We start from the raw sequence: 22,065 nt of genomic DNA, 5'->3' as shown, positions 1-22,065 counted from the left end.
TTTGGCCCAACCCATAGCCATGGACATGCCTTGGACCTGGTGTTTACCTCTATGGATGTTGGTGATCTGACACTAAGTAAAAGCAAAACGAAAGAAGTGCCATGGTCAGACCACTTCCTGGTGCAACTTGACTTCTCCATGACCCTTCCCCTCTGCAGGGAAGTGGGACCGATTCGGATGGTCCGCCCCCGCCACTTAATGGATCCAAATGGTTTCCAGAGAGTGGTAGGGGATGCTTTATCCCATGTTGATGGCCTTTCAGCTGATTCCCTGGTGGCCCGCTGGAATGTGGAGTTAACCAGGGCTATTGACTGTTTGGCTCCGAAGCGCCCTCTCCGATTGCATGGAGCCCAGACAGCCCCGTGGTTTTCCACGGATCTGAGGGCAATGAAACAATCGTTGAGACGGCTAGAGTGCCGGTGGCGGATGACCCATTCTGAAGCTGACCGGACACAGGTTAGAGCTCAATGTCGAGCATACCAAGTGGCGGTAGCAACGGCGAAGAAGACTTTCTTCACCGCCTCTATTGCATCTGCAGAAAACAGCAGCAGGAGACTTTTTCAGGTGGTCCGCAATTTAGCGGAACCACCTGCTACATCGGGGCCCAGTACGGGCCACATGATCTCCTGCAATGATTTTGCAAAGTTTTTTTGCAGATAAAGGCGCTCAGATTCGGGAAGAGGTAGATGCCACCATGGGAGCAGGAACAGGGCGGGAGAGTGCTAGAGTCCTGTCTAGTCAAATTATGTGGGATCACTTCCAATCTGTTACCTCCGAGGATGTGGAAGGCTGCTTGGACGAGTGAAACCAACCACCTGTCTCCTTGCCCATCCTGGCTTATAAAAGCTAGCCGGGAAGGGCTGGGTGATGGGCTTTGTGAGGTGGTGAATACTTCCCTCCGTGAGGGAGCCTTCCCAGACCCGCTGAAAGAGGCGGTTATTAAACCGCTTCTTAAAAAACCATCTTTAGATGCGGCCACAATCGCCCAGTCTCAAATCTTCCATTCTTGGGCAAGGTGATTGAGCGAGTGGTTGCTGAACAACTCCAAGCACACCTGGAAGAAGCGGACCATTTGGATGCCTTCCATTCAGGCCTCATCACGGGACTGAAACTGCCTTGGTCGCACTGGTTGATGATCTCCGGCGGGCTAGGGACAAAGGTGAGAGCTGTTTCCTAGTTCTGCTGGATCTCTCAGCGGCGTTTGATACCATCGACCATAACATCCTTCTGGACCGTCTTGAGGGGCTGGGAGCTGGGGGCACTGTCATACAGTGGTTTCGCTCCTTCTTCCTGGGCCGAGTTCAGAAAGTGGGGGGGTGAGTGTTCAGACCCCTGGGCTCTCACTTGTGGGGTGCCTCAGGGTTCTGTCCTCTCCCCCATGCTTTTCAGCATCTATATGCAGCTGCTGGGAGAGATCATCAGGGGGTTTGGGCTGGGTGTTCATCAGTATGCGGATGATACCCAGTTCTACCTCTCTTTCAAATCAGAACCAGTGAAGGCAGGGATGGTCCTGTGTGAGTGTCTGGAGGCGGTTGGAGGATGGATGGTGGCTAACAGATTGAGATTGAATCCTGACAAGACAGAAGTACTGTTTCTGGGGGACAGGAGGCGGGCAGGTGTGGAGGATTCCCTGGTCCTGAATGGGGTAACTGTGCACCTGAAGGACCAGGGGCACAGCCTGGGAGTCATTTTGGACTCACAGCTGTCCATGAAGGCACAGGTTAAATCCGTGTCCAGGGCAGCTGTGTACCAGCTCCATCTGCTACGCAGGCTGAGACCCTATCTGCCTGAGGACTGCCTCGCCAGAGTGGTACATGCTCTGGTTATCTCCCGCTTGGACTACTGCAATGCGCTCTACGTAGGGCTACCTTTGAAGGTGACCCGGAAACTACAACTAATCCAGAATGCAGCAGCCAGACTGGTGACTGGGAGCGGCCGCCGAGACCATATAACACCGGTCTTGAAAGACCTACATTGGCTCCCAGTACGTTTCCGAGCACAATTCAAAGTGTTGGTAAAGGTAAAGGTACCCCTGCCCGTACGGGCCAGTCTTGACAGACTCTGGGGTTGTGCGCCCATCTCACTTAAGAGGCCTGGGGCCAGCGCTGTCCGGAGACACTTCCGGGTCACGTGGCCAGCGTGACATCGCTGCTCTGGCGAGCCAGAGCCGCACACGGAAACGCCGTTTACCTTCCCGCTGGTAAGCGGTCCCTATTTATCTACTTGCACCCGGAGGTGCTTTCGAACTGCTAGGTTGGCAGGCGCTGGGACTGAGCAGCGGGAGCGCACCCCGCCGCAGGGATTCGAACCGCCGACCTTTCGATCGGCAAGTCCTAGGCGCTGAGGCTTTAACCCACAGCGCCACCTGCGTCCCAAAGTGTTGGTACTGACCTTTAAAGCCCTAAACGGCCTCGGTCCAGTATACCTGAAGAAGCGTCTCCACCCCAGCACCGGTCCAGCACCGAGGGCCTTCTGGCGGTTCCCTCACTGCGAGAAGCCAAGTTACAGGGAACCAGGCAGAGGGCCTTGTTGGTAGTGGCACCCTCCCTGTGGAACGCCCTCCCACCAGATGTCAAAGAGAACAACAACTACCAGACTTTTAGAAGACATCTGAAGGCAGCCCTGTTTAGGGAAGCTTTTAATGTTTGATGTATCACAGTATTTTAATATTCTTTTGGAAGCCGCCCAGAGTGGCTGGGGAAGCCCAGCCAGATGGGCGGGGTATAATTTTTTAAAAAAATTATTATTATTATTATTATTATTATTATTATTATTATTATTATTATTATATACAGAATACAAATGGTTTGAATCTGGACTGCTCTCTGCCCTAGCCTCTTCCGGCTCACTAAATCCTGTTGCCTCTTCAGCTACTGACACCTCCTCCTCCCAGTCTGTCCCCTCTTCTCCCTCTTCTCCCTCTGACCACTCATTATCACCTCAACACAAATCCCCTGGCTCTGAGACACCTTCACTTGGGGGTTCCCTTCGGGATGCCCAGCTGGTGCCCCCCCCCACATCCAGCCAATCCATGACAGCTACAGGAGAAAGGAGGGCATTTGCAAAAATTGCTTGCCCTCCCTCCTTTTGCTAGAAACAAATATAGAATTGTTATTGCTAGAAAGAAATTATAAGCTATGATATCAACTGTGTGGTCTAACAAGTGGATTTTTTAAAAAAGTCCCTTAATTTTCTACAGTACCTTGAATTTAGGTACAATAACTTGATTTCAATTAATAGGGGCATGGCTTGGGTGCGGGGGCCACTGCGCTGCCGGCGTTGCTGCCACTGCTGATGGCAGGCGTTGAAAGGGGTCACCAGAGCAAGTCCAGTCAGGTGGGTGGGTGGCCAGGCAGAGGAGATGGCAGACAAGGGCAGTGGTGCCAGGGATGGTTTCTAGATAGCCACGAGTCTGGCAGAGGTAGCGAGCTTGACGGCTACTTCAGAGCAGGGGCTGCGCCTCATCCTGTCCATTTTCATGGGATTTCAATTAATAAGTATGAGGCCCATATTTCTAATATTGCATAATACCAGTGACAGACTGGTTTTTGTTACTGAGGGCAGGGGTGGGGAGATGAAAGACTAGAGATACTGTCCTGACTAAAAATAAGGGTTTTTAAAAAAAACCAAGAAACATTTGGCATCAACTGGAGGCTGGTTTAGGGGTTATTGTCCAGAAGGAGACAATACGTGTGATTGTTTTCTCTCCGGAAGCCATGCCCAGGTGGTGAAAGTTAAGTATTGTTGCTCAGATAAGGTCTGAAAGCAGTTTTCCTGGATGTCTTCCTTGCCCTTCTGTCAAATGGTCTCTATGAATGCAAAGCTGTGGACAGACATAGTCCAGACCTATTGACAGCTTTTGGAGGTGGAGCAGCCAGGACTTTGAGCCTGCATTTTGGATACGACACTACTTCACATTTCTGACGAGAAATCTAAACTGGAGATGCAGAGATCACAAGAGACAAGTGGCTTGAATTAGGAAATTGCCTTTACATCTGTAATACTGAGAGCATCATTCCTAGCTGCAGTGCTTTTTCTAAAAAAAAATATATTTAGGGGTACTCTCATTTTCCTACTCCTATTGAAATACTGCCCCTCAATGAGGCCAAACTTAGATTCACAAAATGTTTAGGGGTATGCGTACCCCTGCGTAGCCCCAGAAAAAAAGCACTGCCTAGCTGTATGTGAAAGGGAATGGATTTTTTAAATCTTAACTTTAAAACTAGAATGGTTTTTAAAAATCTTAACTTTTATGTTTGCTGCTGAAGCAACATGTATGGGGAAACAACTGCACACAGCAAGTCTCTTTAAAAGATGGGGGGGACCTTGTTTATATATCTTTGGCTTTCAGTATCAACAACAATTTACATGTACAGCTCATAAACTGTGAATAAATCTGCATTGAAAAATATGATAGAACTTTTTAAAATCATGCCTTCTACCTTTCAGTCTACTAGCATTATATTATATCACATCACACATTTCAAATTGGAAATGCTTTAACCAGCCTTTATAACTGACTTGACAGCATAATTGTCCCATTTTTTATGAGAAGGAATTGTTACCTAAAAAGATAACTGCTGTGCTCATATTTGCATTTCCTTGTCACCACTGTTTCTGAGTGAAAAAGTATTTTTTCTATCCACTCTTTTTTCTCATAGTGAAAATGAAAAGTGTGTGGCTTTACCAAAGCTAGGATTATATATAAGTAAATATGGATTATGATCACCATCATCATTTTATAGCTGAACCTAATGATGAACAGGTATTGTTCATATCCTTATTATAAACCTGAAATTAAGATAAACTTCATATTTTCAACAGGGCCCACTTGAATATCTATTTTTTCTTCTCCCATTTGGCTTTATTGAAAATATAATTGTAGTATTTAACACTTCTGAAAAGAATTACAATTGAAAACTTTCTCCTATTAACAGACAAATAGTATAAATGCAATACCAACAGAGGCTTCTTTCCCCATGTGCTCTAGGCCTTTTCAAATTTCTGTAGCACATTTTCTGGTTTAATCCTCTTGGGGTATTGAATGTTCAGTTTATTTATGATGCTATATATCTCTGATACATATTGAATACTTAAAGGGGAGCAGTGATATTTTTAAGATGATCCCAGAGTGATGAATAATACACCCGTTTGCTAAATATTTGTGATCTGATTTTTATATTGAGTACTAATAGTTATTAAAATTGGTTCTTTAAAGAGCATGTGATTACAAACCTCAGGAAAACAAATATTTTTGTTGGGCCTCCTGCCCAATAATCTCTTCTAAATATCATTGCAAATGATTACTGTGTGTGTGTGTGTGTGTGTGTGTGTGTGTGTAAAAATGAAACAAGCCTTCAAAAAGAGGTTATAATAAAGAGAGATTGTAAGAGTTTATTATTTTTGTAGTTTTGAGACCATGACTTCCAAAATCAAAGGCCTGCCCCCCAATAATCCTAATGGATTGACTTCCAAAATTCCTTGGATTTGTAATGCTGGACTTGTTTCTCTCTAAGGCTTATCTGGATTCCCTGCAGATAGATTTTCAGGTTTATAAACTGTAATACCACTTAGTCCAGCTGTAAATTTGTGGTGAATGACTTGATATAACATTATAGGAAGAGAGCAGTTTTACCTATAAAAGTCCAGTGTATCAAATACCAAGGGAGCAGGAACAGGGAACGGACTTTTCAATTAGTTGGCTGTGTGGCCTGATTGAACAACTGCCCTGTGGCTAACAAAGCTTTGTCTGTAGTATCGGCTTGCTCCTCGTCCAACAGGGCAAATAGAGCGATTCTGTGATTGGTCATTAATGGGCTAGTCATCGGGTGGAGGTTTTGTTCTTAAATGGGGGCTTTGTCTTATCCCTGCTGTTTAAGCCCCCTCCAAGCACTCCTCACCTGTCATATCTGTCATACATTTAATTCATCACGCTCTCTGGTCAAAAGCTACACTGATAGTATCAAAAGCAAAAGAGGGGGATTCTTATAACTTTAGCGATCAAAGGAGATTACCAAGCAAATAAGATTTTAATGAAGAAGGAAGGTTTGTGGAAGGACAATTTACTGCATTGTGATTCAACAACTTGCATGTTTTTAAAACTCATATTATTAAAACTCACCTGCAATGGTTCAAACATCCGATCACAGATAAATCTGCTGCTGCAGAAAAAGACATGTTTGTGTTTTCTTTTAGACTTGCAAATTTTGTTTGCTGCTAAAAGAAAGAAGTCTGTATACATATTTCAAACACTGTATTTAAATATAACAAATTTGGTAGAGCTTGCCTTATGCCACATATTTATCTCAACTCTAGATTAAATAAACCCTACTGGGGAATTATTTGAATGCCAGTACAACCCTAAACACTCAGATTTGTAAAATCATTTCAGATGCAAAACAGATGGAAATTTGCCAGTTAAAAACATTGATTGATTTGGGCACAAGGTTAGTATCAAGAACATAATACTATGGTGGACAAAAGTCCACTATGCCGTATTTGTAAGGCTATATATCGCATAAATATTTATTGGGTCAGGGCCTGGTTAAAGCCTATTTGCTTATTTGTTTACAAGAGAACACATCCCCAGTGGTGGCGCCTTGTCTTAAAATTTAATGACCATTGCACTAATTCAGTTTTCCAACTGCATTTAAAAAGAAAAGAAAAACACCAGTCTGAAGAGTAGAATGCTAACAGTTTGGGCTTTTTGCTTTTTCATTTGGCAATTTCAAAACCATTGATGGATTATCTGCAACAGATGCTGGTGCTGAGAAGGCTGAGTGCAGCCCTGAATTTTCAGAGTCATTGGGGGGGTGGGGATCAATTAATTGCAAAGATATTAAACATAAAGCACAATACAGAGATTCAGTAATTATTTAATCTCACTGAAGTATCATTCCAAATGTGTGTGTGTGTGTGTGTGTGTGTGTGCAAAATTGTATTTTATTTTATTTTTACCTTAAAGAATTGCCTTTGGGGTTGGAGAAAATGATCAGTTTTGTCTATCAGACTGTAAATATTATATCACCACAAATTTGATTGTATTGTGGCAAGTCACAAGTATGAGCTGAATCAACAATAAATGGGTGACAATCTTCAATCCTGTAGCTAGATTTCACACATCCTATCATTTCGCCCCAACAGAAAGTCAGAATTGGACAGAAAATGGGTTCAGAGTAATTGTCTATATAGCAGAACTGAAATATTCCATGTCTGAAATTAAAACCTGCAGGATTACTGTCCCTGCCTATAGTGCATAATGGCAGATAAGGCAACAGGTGACAAATGGTATAGTGTCTTGGATGTCTAGTATCAGCCATTAGCACAAGGACAGGGAACTGTATGAGGGCCACATTTCCTTCTAGGCAACCTTCTAGGAGCCTCATGTTAGTGATGTGTAGGGCCATGAATGTTAATTCTACGTTTGCACAGTAGGATTGTTTCTACACACACTCCCATGTCCGAATAGGCAAGGAAGAAACAGTATCAGAGTTCAAGGACACATTTGAGTCAAGCATAAATTCCCAATGCAGAAGAAAAGCAGGAGTAATGGGGAGAAGCAACAGATGGGGAGCGGGTGTGGCCTGACAGAGAGGCCTGAATGCTGCATTTTGCCCTCAGAACTGGGGTTCCCCATCCCTCCATTAGTATTTTTGTGCGCACAGAATATAAGCAAGATTTATTGGAAATATTAAGTGCAGTTTTAATCAATCCAAAGCAAATTTTATTTTAGCATAATCAGAATAGTGTGAGAAATGCAACAGTTTGTGCCCCTCCTGTGACATTCGGTTAACACTGGAAGGTCCAGGCTCGCCTTCCCCAACTTGGTGCCCTCCTAGATCCTTTAGATGACAATTTCCATCAGCCCTAGCAGCAAAAGCCCTCCTTGCTGGAGTTCCTTGGAGTTGTAGATCAAAGCATTTGGCTGGGGAAGGCTGACCTAGGTTATATGAGAAACACCCACAATATGGCTCCTTTGTGCACCAGAATTGCAGTATTTCCTAGGAAATGGTAATTATTGAGAAAATGTGTTTAGCTTTTTTGATTTGACCTATTGCATAGTTGAGTAAGATGGCAGATAATGCTGGTCCTGATACAGAGATGCAATCAGAAGACAGCGAAACCGCCGACATTTTCAAGAATTTCCTCTCCCCACCATTCACTGCTGATCAGAAGGATAGTATTTCGAGAAGGAAGGGGAGAACAGTGAATCATGCATGCCTACCTGAGTCCTGCATTTTGCCATCCTTCCCCATTTACCCCCAGCACTTTAATGACTGCAGTGCAGATGAGCTTAACGTGCTGAGTGGTATCTTGAAATTATATATATTATTACAGAATGCCACCAATTCCACTAAAATAGCTTGCTCATTACTGTGTTATGTACACTTCATTCACTTAACTGAAAGAAGCATACCTCTTCATTTAACTTAAAAAGCATCCTGGAGGTATAAAGTATAAACTCAGGAAAGACATGCATGCATGCACAGTATTGAATTGTAGCTGGTTAGAAGCTCTCCTATTTAATGCTGGCGAAGCCTTCCTTTATCTCTGTACAATATGTATAGTAGCACCATCTGTTGAACTATTAAAACATCATCCTAGCTTCTCACATTAAGAGCTCAGTCAGTGGAGATACAGGGTGCTTCCCGAACTGCCTTTTTAAAAAAAATTATTAACTCTTTCCGTCTTACTTGCCAATACAAATAAAACCAGGCCAGTCAAGAAGCTAGGAAATGTCATAAGAAAAACAAAGGAAAGCCCATATAAACACCCTGCAGTCACAGGACAGAACAATCCACCTCGTTTATATCAACAAAGCTAAGTTTAGTTTATTAATGTCTAGTGGGAATATGTTTTCAAATCACTAGCTCTTCTGTGAAAAGAATCTTTGCATAAAGTGAACGGTCCCTTAAAAAAGAAAAAGAAAACCCTCACATGAAGTAGTGTACAAGACAAGCTAAGCTTTTCTAGGGGCAAAGGTTTTATTTCAACAGTAAAGGGAAATGTCTACCTTGCACAGAATAGCGCCACTGTGAACAAACCTGGTAACGTGTCGGCTCCTATTTCAGGCTGTACTTTTTTAACTGTAGGAGATATTTGATAAAGGAAAGAGAGGGGCGGGGAGGGGTGGGGGGTGGAGAGAAAGAAAAGAAGCAAGCTTTTCAGTGACGCGTGCGAAGCACGTGGAAGGTAAATCCCCTAATTCATTCTATTCTTCCAGCATTCCTTGGCGGGTAGCCAAGCTAAATATTTCTGCTGGATAAAAATGTGCTGTTGTACGCAGCAGCCCTCTCTTAACTGGACAGCTAACTGTAGGAGAAGGGGGGCTTCTCCAAGCAGATGACGAGCCAACATGTGTGCCCCTTTATCTATTTATTTATTTATTTATTTTATTAAAAGGCGAGCTTTATGGGCTGTGATTGGATTAACAGTGAACCCTGGAGAAAGAGGAAAAACAAATTGGGAAACGGGTTTAGCACCCCCACCTTTTTGTCATCTTCTTTCGGGATTTCCTGGCTGGCTGCCACCTTGAGTCTATTGAATGTTCTTTAGATAAATCAATTAAAAAGGCTTTAATATTTGGGTGATTGGAGCGCAGCATATGGGCTGTGGTGCTGGTGTCATGCGGTGCTTGCCGTTAATTGAAATGATTAATAGAAGTGTTATTTTCCTTAAGACTAATTGACGAAAATAATGTAATTGAAAGCGTGGTCGGCTTCTCCTAAATGCTGTCGAATCCTTCTGGATAACTCATGTCCATCGACCATTTCCTGAAACTAGCAAATAATAGAAGTTTTTTTTAAAAAATACACAATAATTGTTGTTCTGTTTAACAATAGACCTAAAAGAGTGGGTTTTTTGTATTTCTGATTCAACGAATAATTCCTAAATTGACGTGCATCATGCATTTAGTGACTTTTAATTAATGAAATTAATAAATCAGTTATATGGTTTGCTAGCATCGTGCCAACGAAGACTGAGTTTTCTGTGGCAAGCTAAGTCTTAACATTCCTGTTTCAGTAGTACAGGCCTTAGTGCTTATGAAGCCACTGCTATTATGTCATTTCCTAGCTCTGCATTTCAGAAACTGCCCCCAGACAACAATTCCGCCTTTGAAATCTCATGTCCTGGAAAATCCGGACGCATGGCAGCCCTACATTTCCTGGCAGCTTAACATGTAGGCCAGAGTATTTCTGCTGGCCCTTAACCTCTCTGTCATGCATTACATCAGCATGGTCAGTCCAGTCTTTTTGAACTTACTGCCAGCTCCACAGTGTATGTCTTGCCTTGATTCAACATTCCATTGTTTGCAGTTTGAACACTTACATGCTTCATTTACCCCTAGTGTAACAGCACAAGATATCGGCCAAAATCTGCAAGCATTTCTGCATGGCATTTCTGCAGAGTTTTTAATTGCTCCTTCTCAGAAGCAGCTGCTTTTTCCACCCTCTCAAAACTTTTGCTTCATAAGCAAATTTCAAAAACAGTTTTTGATTGGCCAGGGGGAGGTGCATTCTGTTCCTGTTCTATGGTTTGTGTATGTAATATTCTACCACTGTTAAAAGTTTAGGAATGGGGTCTAATGCCAGATTTTTTTCCAATCTGGCAACAAAAAACCCTGATTTTTTTGTGCTGATAAATAATACTATTCAGCTTGTCATTTTTCCTGTTGGGGAGATCAAGGCAAGAGGCAGAGTAGTGAGGCATCTTTCTCAGCTTATATGCTAGTGGTCAGGCTTTGCAACTTCTCCTTGAAATATCCTAACCCTTTTATAAGTGATGGTGTCCTTATATACATATGTGCAGAGGAGGAACAAACATGTGATGTATCTGCTTTCCTCCTCTGCCGTAATCTAGATCCATGTAGGAAAAACGTTGTGCATGATAGAGATCTCTGAGGAGCTGTCGTCCAAAACACCTGGTGTGCGCTTCTGTATGCTATGATGTAAGTGCAGAAGCCCAGAAACTATCCGGTGCATAGTTAATACAGCAAATAAAATATATGAGGAAAGAGTTTTCTTCCTCAAGGCTTTACCTTCAGAACTTGGGAAACTTTTGTAAGCTTGGCTCAGCTGAGGAGCAGGCATGCCCTTTCAGGCACCACAAAATCAGCCAATGTAATCCTTTGTTACGAAACCCAGGCAATTGTGTGGTTTACATGATAGTGTCGGTTTTAAAGACTTCCCACACATTTCCAGTCTTTTTTTAATTTTTGGTTTAAAGAAGCTTTTGTATCATCAAAGGCTATAACCCCGTTGAATAATGTAGCCTACTTGAATGACTGAAGTGGACTGTGGAAGGAAGTCTTCAGGTTAGTGGTTGTTCTATGCAACTAATTCTAGCTCCAGACTTACTTGCTACCAATTGCCTGGCTTGTGGGAAGGTGCAAGTAAGAATATTATGGTGCACTGTACTTTTCATATAGGGAATTTTGGGGGGAAAATTGTATTCATAACATTATTTCAGAATATTCAGCATGCACTAATATACAATTGCACACTATAAAATGTTTGCCATAAAATTATTATTTTTAATAATTTATTTTATTTTAATTAGGTTTGAGGGTTGGAGGATATTGTGTCTGTGTGGTGTCCCTCAGTCCTTGTGGGGGGCCGGACTATTTTTTTTTGGGGGGGGGGAATGAACGAATTCCTATGCCCCACAAATAACCCAGAGATGCATTTTAAATAAAAGGACACATTCTACTCATGTAAAAACACTCTGATTCCCAGACTGTCCACGGGCCGGATTTAGAAGGCTATTGGGCCGGCTCCAGCCCCCGTACTTAGTTTGCCTACCCATGGTATAGACGTGCTACTGAGGAACTGCTCTGAGTTAAGTTAGTCGGACTTACCCTACAGATTTCATTTATTTATTTTATTTCTGTATATAATCATTCTGTCGTATGAAGCAGTCAACATTATAGATATAAGCAGCAGCGTAACTAGCCATTCAGGCAGCCAGGGTGGCTCGTTGGCATTGTGCTGGAGAGAGCCATCCATGGGGGCGAGGCAAGCTGCCCATTGGGCAGGGCGAGCCGGGGCAGGGCTCGCTGTGTGGAGCCTGTAGGGTGGCTGAAGGCGAGGGCAGAAGCAAGCCCCACGCTGCCGTTTTGGGCAGTGCAGAGCCTTCAGGCACCCAAGCCACTGTGTCACTTCCAGGTAAGACATGGCTCGGGTGTGCTGCAGGCCCCACAGTAAGGGCCGCCCCCTATGGTGTGGCGTCCAGTGCTCCCTACCCCTCCCATCCCCCTAGCTACGTCTCTGATATATGGACATATGTCAGCTCATTGTTTACTTTAAAGCCTTCATGCTACTGGATGGAGAGGCAGGGTAGAAATAGAAAAATAACAGTTAAATTCTTTGGACATGACATGGCTTTGCCCTTCACATTCTTATAGCAGCACTCCAGCTCTTCAGAGGAAAGTGCCTTACCTTCTTTGTCCTCACTCCAAAGTTGTTTGAGTAAAGCAGAAAGCTTCATGCTCATCCCTGCAATTCAAACACCTCACCTTACCTGAGATGGCCGGTCTGACGAGGCCAGTATCTTTTTAAAGCAGGATGGGGCACCTGTGGTTCTGCAGACACAGGTGCCAACTTAAATGAAATATTGGGGGGCCCAGGTAAGCCCTGCCCTGCACAGTCACAAGATGCAACACACACCATTTTATTGGCAATGCCCATCAGGTTTGGGGAGGAAGCTAAATTATTGTATGTATGGGGGGGGTGAAGGGACCTCTGCCCCTTGGAGTTGGCTCCTATGCCTGCAGATGTTGCTAGACTACAACTCCCATCATCCCTGACCATTGGCCATGCTCACTGGGACTGACTGGAGTCCAGCAACATCTGGAGAGCCACATGTTCCCCACTGCCGTTTCCCACTTAAGGAAATTTAGTCTTCCTTGCACATTCCCTTTTTCTCCCAACAAGTTATCAGAAAACAGTGCATATGGTTTGTATATGAGCAACGTATTATTTATTTCTGCTAATATACATATCACCTAACGACAAGAGGGAACTGTTGCAGATTGTAGATATACAACACCAGCACCTGTTAACACGAATCTCTGAACATTTTAGGAGAAATGGGGTTGCTGTGATCAGATGAATGTTATATATGTGCAAGTGTGGCAGTACACACACAACTTTCAGCTATTGCAGTAGTGCTCTGGATTGGGGTCTTTACGTTTTAGGTGAACTGTATTGCAGAAACAGAAAGTTGCCACAAACAGCTGATAGTTTACTGACATTTCTATCAGTAAGCTAAATCCATTGATACTTGGTTTTTGGTTTTGAAACAATTCCCATTGGTCCTGAATCCAATCCAAAAGTCAGGGATGAAACCAAAGCCCATATTTTATTCAATCAATGTACATCTCAGGTAACTTGAAAAATGTCTTTATTACGTAGGAAAGGCACCGAGTCTGTATAGGAACACAGTATATTTATTAAGGATATTGTTTCATGATTTTTGTACTTGAGTGTTGTTTTTTTTACATTGATAAATAAATGAAAGATTTAAAAAAATCACTCAAGTCTGTGTTTTAATGTCATATTATTATATAATGGAAAATTAAAGCAGACAAAGTTTTTGCTGGTACCTTCCTTAAGTTATTTGTCAAATGCATATTCTGCCTTTCAAAAAATAAAACACTTCCTAAGGTGGTTTACAGGGGTATATCAAAACGCAAACAATAAAATGCAATAAATACAATTTAAAACATTTTTATCATCTCAACACATTATTTATTTTGCATTATTAAATTGTCCTATGTTATTAAACAATTGCAACTTTTCAGTAAAATTCAGTAAAATATAACATATTGAAGCCACCAGAATGAGATCACGCTATCCAATCTCCAACCAAACTGCAAATAATTGCAATAAGCTGTGGCAGAAAAGGTGGGTTTTTAAAGCCCCTGTGAAAGTATCTGTTTAAATATTTTTGATTATTTCCCAAAGGTCTTGGTAATCAGAATTATCAGACCACCAGCCTAAGCAGAGTTTATTTTGTTAATTGCTCTTGTTAAGCCTAATTACTGAATGGGGTGGAGTAGAAAGAAAGGGGTGGGGGAAATCTTCTCACAGGAGGAAATTCTAAAATCCAAGGCTCGGCTCCAGACAGGGTTAGAGGAGTGTCTCAGTGTGAGAGGTAGAGAGCATGTGTCCTGCGTGTTAATGTGTGCATGTGTGCGCGTGGTGTGTGAATGAGTGAGTGAATGAGTGAGTGACAGAAGACAAATATACGGACTAAAACCCTGGGATGCATGAACGAAGATTGGAAACCTGTCCTACATGGCTATTCAAAGGTACTGCTAAAGAATATACTGCATTAGATTAATATTTATGTATTAACTGACTGTGGTTTTTCACGTGTATTTTAATTGTCTTACAGTATACCTTTTGCTATGTTGTTGTTGTTTTACTTTAGTTTTAAAGAAAACCTCTTGTGTATGCATTCCAGTTAGCTTTGGCAACCTGCGTTTGTCTGTTTTCATAACACTATTTCATAACGGAAATTATATGCAACTGTTCAAAACGAATGTCTTTGCAAAGAAAAGGGCCAGCATTTTAAAAAAAGTTTTCTCTTTTGTTCGGGTACAGTCCCAGTTTCTAGCATTTATAGCACTGCATTGCATTCCTCTTTTTTTGGTACCCCTCCTATAACATCAGTTTACTTCAGTAAACAGAAGTGCAAAACATAGATGGAGGTTTTAGTAGGTGTTACCTCATGTGTTTATGACCTGAAGTTTTATTGCTTTGAGATTAAAATGGTAGGAATTTGCATCTTGCCTTGTTTAACCACACTTTTTGTGTGTGTGTGTGCTACTAAAACCTTTCAGTGCTATGCATTAAACAACACTCCCGTTGTACGCAAAAGAAAAATGCTACTGTTCTGTGACAAATGAGTGTTTGGGTGGCACGGGCAGTGAGTTACGTGAGTGATTCTTCTTCTGGCTAGCTGGAGATACTGAATAAATGTGTTTACTTTCTCCCTCCTCCCGTGGTATTTATACTAGTTAATGTGTTGCGCCAGATAAATCTGTTTCCTGAGTCCATCTTTCAGCTCTGTTCTTTTCCTTCCCGGTTGACAAATGGTTTGAGTTTGACACAGTTTTATCAGCTGGGCCCCTGCTGGGTGCTGCTTGCTTTTCCTTTTATCATGGAAAGTAAATTATTTGCAATATTCTAACTAGCAGTTGGCAGGTCCAATTTAAGTATGAACTGCCTCTTGTCTTTTCTTTGCAAAGCCCAGTTGTTATCCTAAATGGAAACAAAAGATCCAGGACATTCTCTATTACAAGCTGTTCCTTCCCCCCTCCCCCTTTTTTATTATTATTCGAAAGCACTTCTTCATTTGTTTAGTTAACTAAAGCTTCATATGTTGAAATATAGGCTGGGCTGTCATTTCTAGTAACCTTATCTATAGTCTCCATAATTTCTTTGTTTAAAAGTATTGTTGTTTCTAGTACAGAAGTGTGGTGGTGGGGAGCTAGACTAGGATGCAAGTGAAATGGTAAACATAAGTAGGTTTCTTATTTTTATTTTATTAGTAAGCTTCTATTGAAATAGAGAGAGACTACTGACTTAATTTTAAAACATTATTTAAAACAAATGGAGATTAGTACTGTAAAAACATTAGGGGTGATGCTTTCCTGCCCGTCTGACTTGGACAACTGAAAGAAGCCAGCAAACGGCATTACTGACAGCTTGACTGGGGCAGCGTAGTGGAACTCTCCACTCTCTGCACATGAAAGTATTCCTGGTAAAACTGTAAATGAAATGTTTTGAGAAGCCTGTGACAATTAGGACACCAGTCCAAGAAATCCAACAACAAGCTGTTGCAAAACATTAAGCCATGCTGCATGGGGAAATAAAATAGAAGTCTCTTCTATCAGCTCTGCTAGCATAAGAAGGTGGAGGAAGAGGCACTTAAGAAATAAGAGGGTAGAATGCTGCAGATGTAAATAAATTTATAGAATTTTTAAGAGCAGTAAGCATTCCTACAACCATATTTTCTTATTCCTGTGCTGCCAAACCCAGGCACCCTGAAATTATTAATTGAGCTCTGCAAGAGGATTAATTATTCTGTTTTGAATCTAGTAGATGCAGATATACAAAGTTTCCTCTGCTATTATGCACACAAACAATCATAAATAATTACCTGTCTTGTGAGAACTATATGAAAGGCCTAGGATTCAATTTGCTGAAAGGCAGCACTCCTAGCTCCACTTACTGGGAGTAAACCCCATTTAAATTCAGCACGTCTTTCTTCTGAGTAGGTATGGTTAGAACTGCAGTGTTTGTTAGCATAACAGTATTCTTATGTATATCGGAAGAATAATGCACTCAAAAAAACCTATATAATCTAGCTGAACACACACATACCAGTGAATGGATAGAAGTAAAATCTCAAAGTGTGTGGGTGGTGTATGAAAACACACACACACACACACACACACACACACGAGTGTAACGTGCAAGTTTGGCAGCCAGTATTGGTCAGACAATATGGCTTGTCATTGTGCATGTGCTCCACTTGTTGAGCTTTTAATAACAAAAAGTACAGTTTAATCACAATTTTGCCAAAGTGGCAAAATTGGCTGCTGTTTGCAGATTAGAATATTGTTTGGTGTTACAGAAATATTATCCTGGTGCTGAGTTCTGATGTTTTCTCTTTTCCTCTCTGCTAACACTCCTCTGTGCTTTTGGAGGAGGCGGGAAGGGGTGGAGAGAGGTCCAGATGGGAAGAAAACAGGTCCTGAAAAGACCACATAGGAACTAGGTCAGGTACTCTGGAGATTAAAGAAGCATGCTTCATCCCTGTGTGCAGGAGGCAGGGACAAGCAGCACACAATTACAAGGAATTAGAACAGCAACAAGTAGTTCAGATTTATCAGCTTTAATTGTCTATTGTCAGGACAGAGCTGCTCTTGTAGATCAGGCTGCTGCCAGTGCCTTAATACCTCTAATGGACTCTCCATTGTGGGATTATCTCTTCTAGGGGACAGTGTCTTTCTTTAAAAGTTGTTGTTTTGGGAGATGCAAAAGAAGTAAAAATAAAAAACCAAAACAGGCCTGGCCTTTTGGTAGTCTCCAACACATACACACACACACCACTTCCTTGACATGTTGTCTTCTTAAGGAAGTCAGGATGAAGACCCTTGTGATGCCTTTCTGTCAGCAACCTGTATTCTTTTGCTGGAACTGAGAAACACCTATTTGAACATTAACCTTCCTTAGGTCAACCTTACTCAATGAGCCCCAGTGGGAAAACAATAGCCTGTTGATAATCGAGCAGATAAGCAGAGATGCATCATTATAAAGGGGGAGTGGGAGGGAAGGAGGGCTCTTGGTTCTCTTTGTTTTAAAAGCTTTCCTGGATTTTGCAAAGCAAACATTTACAACATTTGGAAAGAAGGATAAGGTGTCAGCTATTTAACGAGAACAGATGAAATTTTTGTTTTTATACATGCCAGTTTGACTGGATTGAAAGGGTGCAACCACCATTGTCAGATAGGTAGGAAGTGAAAACCACCTCTCCAGAGAATGAGGAAAAGGGATAACTTTCTCAGAGTAAGAAAATGTGATCAATGTTAATGGAGTGCCCTTAGGAATTAAGGAGTATGTTTTGTTGTTTCATTCTGCTTAAGGATTGGTTTTTAGGAGTAAGTGATGTTCATAAGTGCATTTCAGCTAGGAGATTGTATAATGTTATTTCAAGAGACACTAAGGCATGCACTTACTTAAAAACAAATAGCAATTGCAAAACTCCTTAAGGTCACCACTTATTACTCACCACTAAATGTAATGCAGCCACACCTCTTCAACCATTGATCACACTTTTAGTTCTAAGAAGTCTTTGTGCCTGTTCTCTTCCTTTGTTGCCAACCCTGTTTTAAAACAAAATGAAACAAAATGTACGGTATAAATCATCATAACATCTTCAATTAATTAAGTCAGTTCAATGGATAGAAACATGTCCTGAGTTCAAATTACAGCTAATGCATGTACTTTGCAGGTGGCTTTGGAAAAGCTGCCGTATATTAACTTTGATTCTCTATCTGTAAAGGGGGGCGAATATTTGATAGAAGAAGCTATAAACAAATATTAAGAAGTGTATGTACATTGGTATGATTAATGACTGATTATATAGTCATTACATTAGGATCCCTAATGCCACATCTGCTTGTTCATCCAGTGGACAATATTGAGAAAGGAGATACAAAACTTTACCTGTATTTATTCAGAGCTAACTGGTAAACCTAAGCATTTTCTGTTAGTTATTTGGTTTCTAGAATCCCTTTAAGAAGGGAATGAATGTTAAACTAAGTGGAATTTAGCTAGTACTGGGTATTCCAGAACAAGTTACAATGCTTTGCACATTCATTTAGACTCACAATGAGGCCGGAGAAGGATCGTATATATTATAATAAAGCTAGCTCTCCCCCTGGATTGCTACCTCTGGGACATTTAGTATCTTTCCATGGGTGGAAAGAAAATAGCCAGTAGCATTGTCCCACAAATGCTTGCATGCTGCAGGCAACATCTATTGTTGCATAAGTGGACTTGCCCTTTCTCTGCCCCCCCCAAATCAGCTCCAGAGGGCCCCACAACCCTGGTGGTCATCCTGCATGATTTGATTTTTCTCATGCAACCCTTTAGCACAAGGTGTAAAAAAGCAATTCAGTGACATCTTCCACATCCAGATGGCAGCCTCTGACTTCAACATATGGCAAGGAATAAGATAAATAACGTAGCACCATGCACATTTTTTTCTTTCAAAAATGAGGTGGGTGTTGACACTGTATAATACTAATAATAAACCTTAGGTAAATTTGGAATGCACTCTTATTCTTCATCTAAAAAGCTGCTTTCTCAAGAAAGCATCCTGGAGTACTATTGCTCTCAAGCTGACATTTGAAGTGTGCAGAGCATTTTGTTGTTGCCAGATTTGGTGGGGCCTGAAGTGACCAGATTAATTTTCCTCATGCAAGGGAACGAACCATGTACACTACCTTATAGTCCTTAGAAGAAAAAATGGGATATAAATGCCATAATAAATTGGAGGAGAGTACATTAGGATTTGTTTTTTAAGCATGTCACATTGTAAAAGGCATGCATCGGTGCCTTTATCCTCATTTTTAGGATCATGATCTGGTTGCCTCCCAAATGTTTACAGCCATAACAATGCCAATATGGAGGAGGAGGAAAATGAAGGGATTTCTTGCTTCTGTTGATGTGTTCATTCTGTCACTGACCACTTTTGTGTAAGAAGGGGGAGGATGTGAAAATAGCTGTGTGTTAATCTTTGGGGCACTTTAAGGCCCCTAAAGAAAGTTTCTCCAGCCATTTTCCAGGTGCATTGCACTCTTGGTCCTGCTACCACCACCACCCCTTTTAAATGATGTATATGCATAAGCATAAAAAAAATGTTGAAGAAAACAGCAGCTGAAGCTGAAGCTTGAGTAGCATCAGTTTACTGTGGAGCTAAGAGTGGCTGATACCATCAAAGGAAGTGGGGTGGGGGTGAAGAGAGAGAGAGTTTCTGACATCAGCGCCTGTTGGAGCCATTCATGATTTGCTGCTGGACTGCAAGCTATTGCACACATACAGAGAGAAAGAGAGAGAGAGAGACCTGTCTCAGAAATGCTGACTAATAAGGTAGTTGAGGTTTTCTGTGAGCAAAGAGGGGAAAATGAATATGATTAAAAAGTCCTTTTTCTGAAATGAACAACACTGAGACTGCAATTTCTAGATGACAGCACCTACTGCTATGAGAGAATCCTATGCAAAAACAAAAAAACTGCCAGTCAGGTCACTCACACCTTGATAAATATAGGTACAAGCACACATTTGTGCGCGCATACAAGTCATGAAATCATTGGCTGTGTGCATATATAAGGGACAGAAGCTATGTCCTATTTGCCACCTTTAATCTGATATGTTTGCTATGTAATGTGTTCATCTTCAGTTCACTTTGTTTTGCTGGAGATACTGATATTCTGATCCAGTACTTTTACTAAGAAGGACCTACGTACATATGAAGCCTGGGGGGGGGGGGATGTCACTAAAAAGCTTCAATCCCTTCTGAACAGTCACAGTTAGTGTTATGCAGTTCTTGCAACTCTCCATGATACAGTGGTACCTCGGGTTACAGACGCTTCAGGTTACAGACTCTGCTAACCAGGAAGTGGTTGCTCCAGGTTAAGAACTTTGCCCCAGGATAAGAATGGAAATCACGCGACAGTGGTGCAGCGGCAGCAAGAGGCCCCATTAGCGAAAGCACGCCTCAGGTTAAGAACCATTTCAGGTTAAGAACGGACCTCTGGAACGAATTAAGTTCTTAACCTGAGGTACCACTGTACACTGATGACAATGTAATCACAAGGCAAAAGGGGCAGGGGGAAGTGGTGTGTCTCATTTTTCATTGCGGCATCACATATGAGCTCCACCTTTTATATAAAATTTCCTCAATTTTTTTAAACTAGCATACATGGTTTTCTCCCACCCGCATTTTAACTGCTGTGGTAGGTTAGTCTAGCATATATTGAATGGCTGAACAGAGATTGGATCCTAAGTGTCCTTAGTCCTAGTGTAACTCAGGTATGTGCATAGGAGCAGTAACTGCAACTGTGCTCTACAATGGTAATTAATGCTGTGCCGGCAGCTTGCTTTTGTACTCTGCTGAATATCATCAGTGCCCACACAATCAATGGTGGGCAAACAGAGTTTAGCCTTCCAACACCCACCGTCATTGTTTCAATCAAATGAAAAGCAAAATAGCTATTTCATGATAGGCAAGAAGAATGACCATTCTTTTTTAGTGATGGGCAGAAAAAGCCTGTGTTGAAAAGCTGTTTGTTAATAATTTGTTTTTGTAATTTCTGCTTTTTATTTTTAAATTACCAGGGACCTAGAAAGCTCTGAGACATATCCATGTCAAAGTGAGACTTATATCTTGGTATAGTGGGTGGGGTAGACAGCTTCAGTATGACTACATTGTTTTTCCACTCCATGTGAAGTGACTCAGGCCACTTCATGTTACATGAGTTGCATGTTCACTGCTTCTGTACGACAAGTTCTGCTGCTTATTAGCAGCAACATTTATAGGAAGCTGTCATGCCAGTTGCCATGTATATCTGAGGTTGCCCATCACTGTAGGACAGTGACATGGTGGGAAGAAACTCTGTCAGTCACATGATTTACATGATATGTTCCCACAGATGTTATGGGAGCAATAGACAGAAACTGATCTCTGGCCACCCTGAATTAAACAGACAACCATCAGCTGTGGGGTGGTCATTTTAATTTATACTCCTGATTTGGAGAGCTAGCCATCTGTAACTTCCAGCCATGTGATAAAGCTGAGGTTATAAAGATCCCTCCCCAAATCAATGTATTTCTGAGTAGCTACAGGAATGTGTTGGTGTGTGGGTTACCATATATCTATAGGCCACAGACTTACTATGTCAATGCTGAGTATGTTTTTAAGTAGCCTCTATTGTTGTCAATAGTCCTCTGATTCTATCTCAGCATCAGTTAATTACCCAAGTCAAGGTGGCCAGATTTCTTTGCTTTAAACAAATGTTTCTTCCTACTGCATATCCAATTACCTTTATACCCATCAGCGTGATGCCCTTACCACCTTTCTTGTGGAATTACGTACCAGTAACAGTTAAGCCAGGACACTTGTTTGGCGCTGTTGTCCTACTTATGTCCAACGGTATGAGTACTTCTCTATTAGAAGATGCCAAAGGTCTTTACACAGATATGTACTATTCTCAGTACTGTGTCACCTAGAATGACATATAATCCCTTTCACCTTCTTCTGCAAGAACTTCAGGAGGGTGGTGGTATGGTGTATGCATCAGACAGAATGGACATTTCTTCGAACAATGCAGATTTCCATATAGACAGGTAGTTGTGTTTTGCATTTTTATAGCAAGTCAAAACAAGTTTCTGCCCACGTAAGAGGAAAGGCATGATGATGATAATAATAATAATAAAAACATGTCTGCTGATGTGATGTAAAAAGGAAAAGTAGGAGACTTGTCCTTTG

General features: G+C 41.7%; 1 protein-coding gene and 1 long non-coding RNA gene across 4 annotated transcripts in view; one reads left to right on the top strand and one right to left on the bottom strand.

Annotated features, from left to right (window-relative positions):
• The window catches only part of PRDM1 (PR/SET domain 1), a 91,065-nt gene that overhangs the window by 44,542 nt on the left and 24,458 nt on the right, over positions 1 to 22,065 (top strand). The window contains exon 1 of one of the 3 annotated variants that reach the window (XM_081904629.1): positions 13,834 to 14,311. The exons of the other annotated variants lie outside the window; for them this stretch is intronic. The gene's annotated coding sequence lies outside the window, so the exon portion shown is untranslated. Of the gene's footprint in view, positions 1 to 13,833; positions 14,312 to 22,065 lie in introns of those variants that run through there. 3 annotated transcript variants of the gene reach the window in all.
• Positions 16,665 to 21,781, bottom strand: LOC309366183. The gene is made up of 3 exons (XR_014166556.1): positions 21,673 to 21,781; positions 17,803 to 17,896; positions 16,665 to 16,764 (listed from the first exon to the last, which is right to left on the bottom strand). It is a non-coding gene; the product is annotated as an uncharacterized lncRNA (long non-coding RNA).

Source organism: Podarcis melisellensis (assembly GCF_964234715.1).
Source record: "Podarcis melisellensis genome assembly, chromosome: 3".
NCBI lineage: Eukaryota > Metazoa > Chordata > Lepidosauria > Squamata > Lacertidae > Podarcis > Podarcis melisellensis.
Note: the sequence above shows the minus strand (reverse complement) of the source record. Positions and strands in the feature narration are given on the sequence as shown.